The sequence below is a fragment of the Pseudophryne corroboree genome, chromosome 5 (assembly GCF_028390025.1).
Source record: "Pseudophryne corroboree isolate aPseCor3 chromosome 5, aPseCor3.hap2, whole genome shotgun sequence".
In the NCBI taxonomy this organism is placed as follows: domain Eukaryota; kingdom Metazoa; phylum Chordata; class Amphibia; order Anura; family Myobatrachidae; genus Pseudophryne; species Pseudophryne corroboree.
Genome location: NC_086448.1, coordinates 557,701,080 through 557,709,293, shown reverse-complemented (window position 1 = coordinate 557,709,293; position 8,214 = coordinate 557,701,080). Strand labels below are relative to the sequence as shown.

At 41.7% G+C, this 8,214-nt stretch overlaps 1 non-coding gene across 1 annotated transcript; it reads left to right on the top strand.

Annotated features, from left to right (window-relative positions):
• The first annotated feature begins 1,193 nt into the window (after window positions 1–1,193).
• LOC134930005 (5S ribosomal RNA) lies at window positions 1,194–1,312 on the top strand. The gene has a single exon (XR_010178658.1). It is a non-coding gene; the product is annotated as a 5S ribosomal RNA (ribosomal RNA).
• The last annotated feature ends 6,902 nt before the right edge of the window (window positions 1,313–8,214 follow it).

The following is an 8,214-nucleotide window of genomic DNA, read 5'->3' as shown; positions in this document are numbered from 1 at the left end:
CACTGCAGTGACACTCCTAGATGGGCCAGGTGTTTGTGTCGGCCACTAGGGTCGCTTAGCTTACTCACACAGCTACCTCATTGCGCCTCTTTTTTTTCTTCTTTGCGTCATGTGCTGTTTGGGGAGTATTTTTTGGAAGGGCCATCCTGCCTGACACTGCAGTGCCACTCCTAGATGGGCCAAGTGTTTGTGTCGGCCACTTGGGTCGCTGAGCTTAGTCACACAGCTACCTCATTGCGCCTCTTTTTTTCTTTGCGTCATGTGCTGTTTGGGGAGTGTTTTTTGGAAGGGCCATCCTGCGTGACACTGCAGTGCCACTCCTAGATGGGCCAGGTGTTTGTGTCGGCCACTTGGGTCGCTGAGCTTAGTCATCCAGCGACCTCGGTGCAAATTTTAGGACTAAAAATAATATTGTGAGGTGTGAGGTGTTCAGAATAGACTGAAAATGAGTGGAAATTATGGTTATTGAGGTTAATAATACTTTGGGATCAAAATGACCCCAAAATTCTATGATTTAAGCTGTTTTTTAGGGTTTTTTGAAAAATACACCCGAATCCAAAACACACCCGAATCCGACAAAAAAAATTCGGTGAGGTTTTGCCAAAACGCGTTCGAACCCAAAACACGGCCGCGGAACCGAACCCAAAACCAAAACACAAAACCCGAAAAATTTCCGGTGCACATCTCTAATTACTACTGTATATTGCGGCTTTAAAACATTGGTCCGACTTACATATTGCCCAGTGAATTATTTACAGCAATGCAGCATCCGGAGTTTTACTTGAAGCCTACAATGTTCATTACTCCTGAAAGGAATGGAGAATTTGTAGTGAACATGTTAGGGCTCTCTCTAGGCAGGTGTCTATAACTCCTCACAGAAAAAAAGCAAAAAGCAGGTGCACACTTCAAGCACTATGAATACCAATAATCAGAACAATTATAATAGACTCTACAATTTAACATGTAGTAAAAATAATGTTTCTTAGTACATGTTTGGCCAAAAATGTAAGCCTGCCAAAAGTGGGTCCCTAACATCCCTTATGATCACTCATTATATACATTTATCCAGGGCATACCTTTCATACTGCCATTCTATGGAAGGACCATAAACTAATTAAAATTACTTAAGGGCAGGTGGGTGGGTGCTAGACCAGGCAGAAAGAGTCTCACCTTCAAGTGTACAATACATACACAACTACAGCCACACCACACTGGATACGCCCAATCTCATCTGATCTTGGTAGCTAAGCAGTGTTGGGCCTGGTTAGTACTTGGATGGGAGACCACCTGGGAATGCAAGGTGCTGTAGATACAGCTGCTCTGTGGGGCTGGTCTCTTCCATGTGCTGCTGGGATTTCTAAGTGTGAGTTGGAAACAGTAAAAAGGAGCTGGAAGCCGAGTGAAAAGGAGGAGCAGTGAGCTGGAACAACTGCAACTGCTAAGTGGAGTATAGGTGCCGCAGGAGAGAGTACTACGGCTGCATAAAAGTGAAATACCAAGAACCGCACAAAGATAGATAAGTATAAGCCAGCTTAATTATTGTATAAGTGATATTACTTGTCTTCTATTTTTTATTTTTGCTGCTTTTTCTTTGAGTGTAACAGGGAGTTAGACCTTGCAAACAATATGGGAGGGGCTGTGATTGAGGACCTCACTCAGTGCATGTCATGCAAGATGTATGCACACCTGGAGCTACCGGCCCAGTGTGAATACATCTGCACGAGGTGTGTGCGAACGGTTGCCCTGGAAGCCCAGGTAACTGATCTAGAGCAAACCGTTACGCGACTGAGGGAGATTCACAATCTTGAGCGTAGTTTAGACAGAACGGTGGAGGAGTTGCGGGAGGGGTCACTGGTAGAAGAGGATGATGATCAGGTAGCCAGTTGGGTCACAGTTAGAAGGAAGAAAAAGAGGGGGAGGCACGACATCTCCGAACTATCAAACCCGAACAAATTTGCCCGATTGGACGAGGAATCGGAGGATGATAGTGAAGAAATGACGGTGCCGGAGGAGACTGCTCCCTCTAGCATCCAGAGGTGCGGTCCCTCTGGCGCGGTTGGGATAAAAGATAGAGAGGTACCTAGTCAAATGGTGGTGGTAGGGGATTCTATCATCAGGAAGGCAGATAGGGCAATCTGCTACCGGGACCGTGATCGCCGTACAGTCTGTTGTCTCCCAGGTGCTCGGGTACGGCACATCGCGGACCGGGTAGATAGATTGTTGGGAGGGGCTGGCAAAGACCCGGCGGTCTTGGTGCACGTTGGCACCAATGACAAAGTTAGCGGAAGGTGGGATGTCCTTTAGAAAGACTATAGGGACTTAGGAAAGAAACTGAAGGCAAGGACATCTAAGGTAATATTCTCGGAATTATTACCAGTGCCACGCGCTAGTCCAGGGAGGCAGAGGGAGATTAGGGAGGTAAATGTGTGGCGTAGGGATTGGTGCAGGAAAGAGGGGTTTGTGTTCCTGGAACACTGGGCGGACTTCTCAGTCAGGCGCCATCTCTTTTGTCGTGACGGATTGCACCTGACTGAGGAGGGGGCAGCGGTGCTGGGGGGAAGGATGGTTAGAAGTTTGGAGGAGATTTTAAACTAGGAGCCTGGGGGGAGGGTTTAGCTAGAAACTACGGGTCATGCAGTGAGAATAGTGGGGATGGCGGTAGTAAACGAAATGGGGAAGAAGTTGGGGGGAGGGTAAGAGCAGGCAGTAAGGTTACTAACATGGGTACTAAAAGGGATTTTACCAAAGCACTAACCAATGACGATTACAGGTCATCCTTGCCACATAAGGTGAAAGATGTCCCTAACGCAAGGGAAAATACTTATCTTAGTTGTATGTATGTAAACGCCAGAAGCATTACTGGTAAAAAGGGTGAACTAGAAATACTTGCAGCAAGCAAACAGTATGATATTATAGGCATTACTGAAACTTGGTGGGATGAATCTCATGATTGGACAGTCAATCTAGAGGGCTATACACTGTTTAGGAGAGACAGACTAAATAAAAAGGGTGGAGGGGTGTGTCTGTACGTAAAGCCGTTTTTAAAACCTAATATATGGGAAGATATTCAGGAGGGGACTGTAGACACTGTTGAGACATTATGGGTAGAAATTGCATGCGGGGAAAAAGGAACAAAAAAGTTAGTATTGGGTGTATGCTATAGGCCGCCTGGTATCAACGCATCTGATGATGAATTGTTACTAAAGCAAATTGAAAAAGCAGCTGGAGTAGGAGACATAGTAGTGATGGGAGATTTTAACTATTCAGAGATAAACTGGAAAAACGATTCATGTGATACTGCTAGGGGCAGTATGTTTTTAAACACACTAAATGATAACTACCTAGTCCAACTAATTGAGGAACCAACTAGGTACAATGCAATCTTAGACCTGGTATTAACAAACAATCAGGATTTGGTATCGGGTATTATAGTAGGGGAACCCATAGGAAACAGCGACCACAATATGGTCACATTCAATATCAGTTTCTACAAACAGCCCTATACTGGCTTAACTAGGACTTTAAACTTTAGCAAAGCAAATTTGGAAAAGATGAGGGTATTTTTCAGGGATATTGAATGGGAAGGTTTGTTTTTAGGAAAAAATACTACGGAGAAATGGGAGGTACTAAAATTCCTGCTAGCTAAAAATACACTCAAATATATTCCTATGAGTAGCAAAAAAGGGAATAAAAATCATAAACCGATGTGGCTTAACAAAAAGATTAAGGAACTTATGGGCAAGAAAAGGCGAGCATTTAAAAAATACAAATCTGACGGGGAAGCAGAGTCATTTCAGCACTATAAAGAATGTAACAAAAATTGCAAAAAGGAAATAAGAGCGGCTAAAGTAGAAACTGAAAAACTAGTAGCAAAGGAAAACAAAGCGAATCCCAAAAAATTATTTAAATACATTAATAGCAAGAGATTAAAAAAGGAGAGTATAGGCCCTTTGAAAGACAAGTTGGGAGTCTTAAGCAAAAATTATAATGACATAGCGGACACACTAAATGAGTTTTTTTCAACAGTATTCACTAGAGAGGACCCAATTCAGGGACTGACACACAATCTCAATAATGACAATATCACACTGATAGGTACTTATTTAAGCGAGGAAGTAGTCTGTGACCGATTAAAACATTTAAAGATTAATAAATCACCAGGGCCCGATGGTATTCATCCAAGGGTTCTAATGGAGCTTCACTCTGAACTGGCAAAACCGCTATCTTTGATCTTTGAGGATTCAGTTATATCAGGTATGGTTCCCAAAGACTGGCGTATAGCGGAAGTAGTGCCTATATTCAAAAAGGGAAGTAAAGCTGAACCAGGTAATTATAGACCAGTTAGTCTTACATCTATAGTGGGGAAAGTATTGGAAGGTATTCTAAGAGATAGTATTCAGAAGTTCCTTGAAACAAATAAGGTCATTAAAAGGAATCAACATGGGTTTATGAAGGACAGATCCTGTCACACCAACTTACTTGGCTTTTATGAAACAGTAAGCGCAAACCTAGATCAGGGTAAAGACGTGGATGTAATCTTTTTAGACTTTGCCAAAGCGTTCGATACTGTACCACACATGAGACTTATATACAAGCTACAAGAATCAGGGCTAGGAAGCACAATATGCACTTGGGTCAAAAACTGGTTAGATAATAGGAAGCAGCGCGTTGTGGTTAATGGATCTTTTTCAACTTGGACTGAAGTGCTAAGTGGTGTGCCGCAAGGCTCAGTATTAGGACCGCTATTGTTCAATATTTTCATTAACGACCTAACAGAAGGTCTAGAGAGCATGGTGTCAATTTTTGCAGATGATACCAAATTGTGTAAGGCTATAAATACAGAGGAGGATGCCGAGTCTCTTCAGAACGACTTAGTTAAATTAGAAGCATGGGCAGCCAAATTGAGAATGCGCTTCAACACAGACAAGTGTAAGGTAATGCACTGTGGTAACAAGAACAAAAATTACACCTACCTACTAAATGGGGTAAAATTAGGGGATTCTGTACTGGAAAAGGACTTAGGTGTCCTCGTAGATAGCAAGCTAAGCAGTAGTACCCAAAGTAGGACTGCAGCAAAGAAGGCTAATAAGATATTAGCATGCATAAAACGGGGTATTGATGCTAGGGACGAGAGTATTATACTCCCGTTATATAAATCACTAGTGAGGCCACACCTTGAATACTGTGTACAGTTCTGGGCACCGTACTACAAAAAGGATATCCTGGAGCTTGAAAAGGTACAGAGGAGGGCGACCAAACTAATTAAGGGCATGGAGACGATGGAATACAAGGAAAGGCTTGAAAGACTAGGCATGTTTACATTGAAAAAGCGGAGACTAAGAGGGGATATGATCAACATCTACAAATATATAAGGGGACAATACACAGAGCTTGCGCGGGACCTGTTTTTGGTTAGATCAACACAGAGGACTCGTGGACACTCGCTCAGGTTAGAGGAAAGGAGATTCCGCACAATACGGCGTAAAGGCTTTTTCACGGTAAGGACAATACGTGTTTGGAATTCCCTGCCCGAGGGAGTTGTAATGGCGGAATCTGTCAACACCTTTAAGAATGGGTTAGATAAATTCCTATTGGATAAGGATATCCAGGGGTATGGTGCATAGTCATGCATTATAGTTACTATAAATAGGGATAAAATGCAATGGCTGACAGCAGCATCAGTCAGAAATTTTAGTCAAATCATCATGCATAGGACACCACAAATAGGTTGAACTCGATGGACAATTGTCTTTTTTTCAACCTCAGATACTATGTAACTACAAACGAAAAAAGTTGGCAGGTGAGGGGCTGGACTGCACACCCTAATTTCAACTCTAATTAGAGATGCTACCATGCTGAGACTTATAGGGCCCAGCCAAAAAAAAAGAGAAAAGCAGCTGCACATTTCAAGCACTAAGAATCCTAATTATCAGAACAATTATAATAAACGCTACAATTTAATATGGATTAATAAAAGGTTTCTTAGTACATGTTTGGCCAAAAACGTAAGCCTACTGTAAAAGTAAATTTACTTACTAGGAAAATGCAATACCTAATTACACTGTGGCTCGGGCCGCTGCGGCCGCTAAACGTAAACAATAAACCTCTATGATGTGTATGCACGACGACACGCAATGCGCTCAATGCAGCGACACGTGTGGCTGAATACACCTTATCCCCGACCAAGAATGAAATGCGACACCAGTAGTTATATGTTATGTTGTGGTCCAACGCATCAACAATATATTTACTCAAAAGAAATACAAGTAAAGATACAACAGTAATACAGGGAAAGAGCTATAACCAATAGTACATACGTTTGTTCGCCAGCTCTTCCCGGATCCGGTCCTCAGTCAGTCTTAGCAAGATGACCTTCAGAGAATAGACTGAGGCCAGCCAGGAGGCCTTTTGTTTATACAATGGGTCCAAAATACAATACAAAAGGAAATAGAAACATAGAAACAAAGAATTTGATGGCAGATAAGAACCACTTGGCCCGTCTAGTCTGCCCCTTTTTTATTTTATCCTTTAGGCAATCTCAACCCTTTTTTAACCTTAATTCTTTGTAAGGATATTCATATGCCTGTCCCAAGCATGTTTAAAATGTAAGCTCTTCTTCCATAGGTCGAGGGGCAGGTCATTTACAGTACATGAGGGGTCATAGGTTGGTTTGAATGAGTGGGCGATGCTTAGTCTAGGTGTTGTCAAAGAAAGAGATATGTAATTGCGCAACCAACAGCAGCAGGTATGAGGAAGGTCAAATCCTCAAATGTAAACTGGAGTGAAAAATTATATATACCAGCTTTGCATCCAGATGGACTGAATGAAGCTATAGAATTGAACTCAGTTATCTAGGGGGGATGTTTGTATATATATATATATATATATATATATATATACAGTAGATAGGTATTACATACAGTTACCTTTAAATATTCTTTTGCTGAGGATGTTCATTATTAAAGTCTTGAAATATATATGGTGATCATGATGCTACATCAATAATAAATAATATATAGGGAATTCTATCGTGTTTTTCTCCTTTTTAAAAAAGTATTAAATATTATCTCTACAACTGATTAGTGGGACTGGGAGAGATGATACACAAAGAATTTATTGTATTGCATATGGAGAATTAGAGTTTATAGCTCTTTTATATAGACATGAAGTGCATATTGAAATGAGAGCGAATTAAGAATCATGCACTACCTATGTGTTTGTTTTTCTGTTGTCAATATATTTAAATAGTATATTTCTGTCATTATATATCTAACTATATTTAAACAGTATAAGGATATATCCAACTTGATTATCAAATATCATTATTGGATATGTGTTTATAAACCCTTGCATATGGGTTTCCATAGTTACCACCAAACAGTTATGGTGGGAAAGGTCAGAAGTGTGAGTAACATCTCTATTTGGTCTTTTGCTAATTGTTTCCGGCTCCTGACGTCTGCCGATGAATCTATAATACATGGACGGCGCAGTCATGCAATACATGGACCGTGCGGTCATGTGACCATGGTAACCACGTCCGTTGTGACGTAAATGCGCACCCGGTCACATGTTAACACCCGGACCAATGGGATAGACGCACACCTCAAAGACCTACTAAAAGCATCAACGTACCCCAGGAGAAGGGGATATAAAAGACACCCGGTCATGTGATGAGAACCACGTGACCGGGAGCCTTCCATTTGACCAATGGGACTGCTGAATTAGCCGATCATGTGATGTGATACATCACATGATCAATAGGCTGTAGCTATATTGCCAAATGTTGTTTCCTAATAAATAAGGATAAAATACTCGTTTTTAGTGGACATTTATTATATGAACATATATGATTATTATGATTCTATATTAAGGTTTTTAGATTATTTTTAGGGATGGTTTGCTTTGAGTGATTTTTTGACTAAACAGGTGATGTTTATTGATTCATTAAGAAGGGTTGACCGAAAGTGACCTCACCGCTGACCTGAAAGTTCCCACCATTGGTTACAATGGAGCGCATAGGCGCTACATCGTAACACTGCCGTGTGCCGCCTGTCATACAGTACAGGAGCACACAGCCGATCAGGAGGGTGCTACAATGTGGCGCTCCCTGATTGGCTGAAGAAACCCACTTAGACATCAGTCAGAGTGGGTTTCTGGCATTCGGGGAAAGGGGGCCCATGTGAAAACATGGGTCCCCTTTCAGTTTGTGGTCGG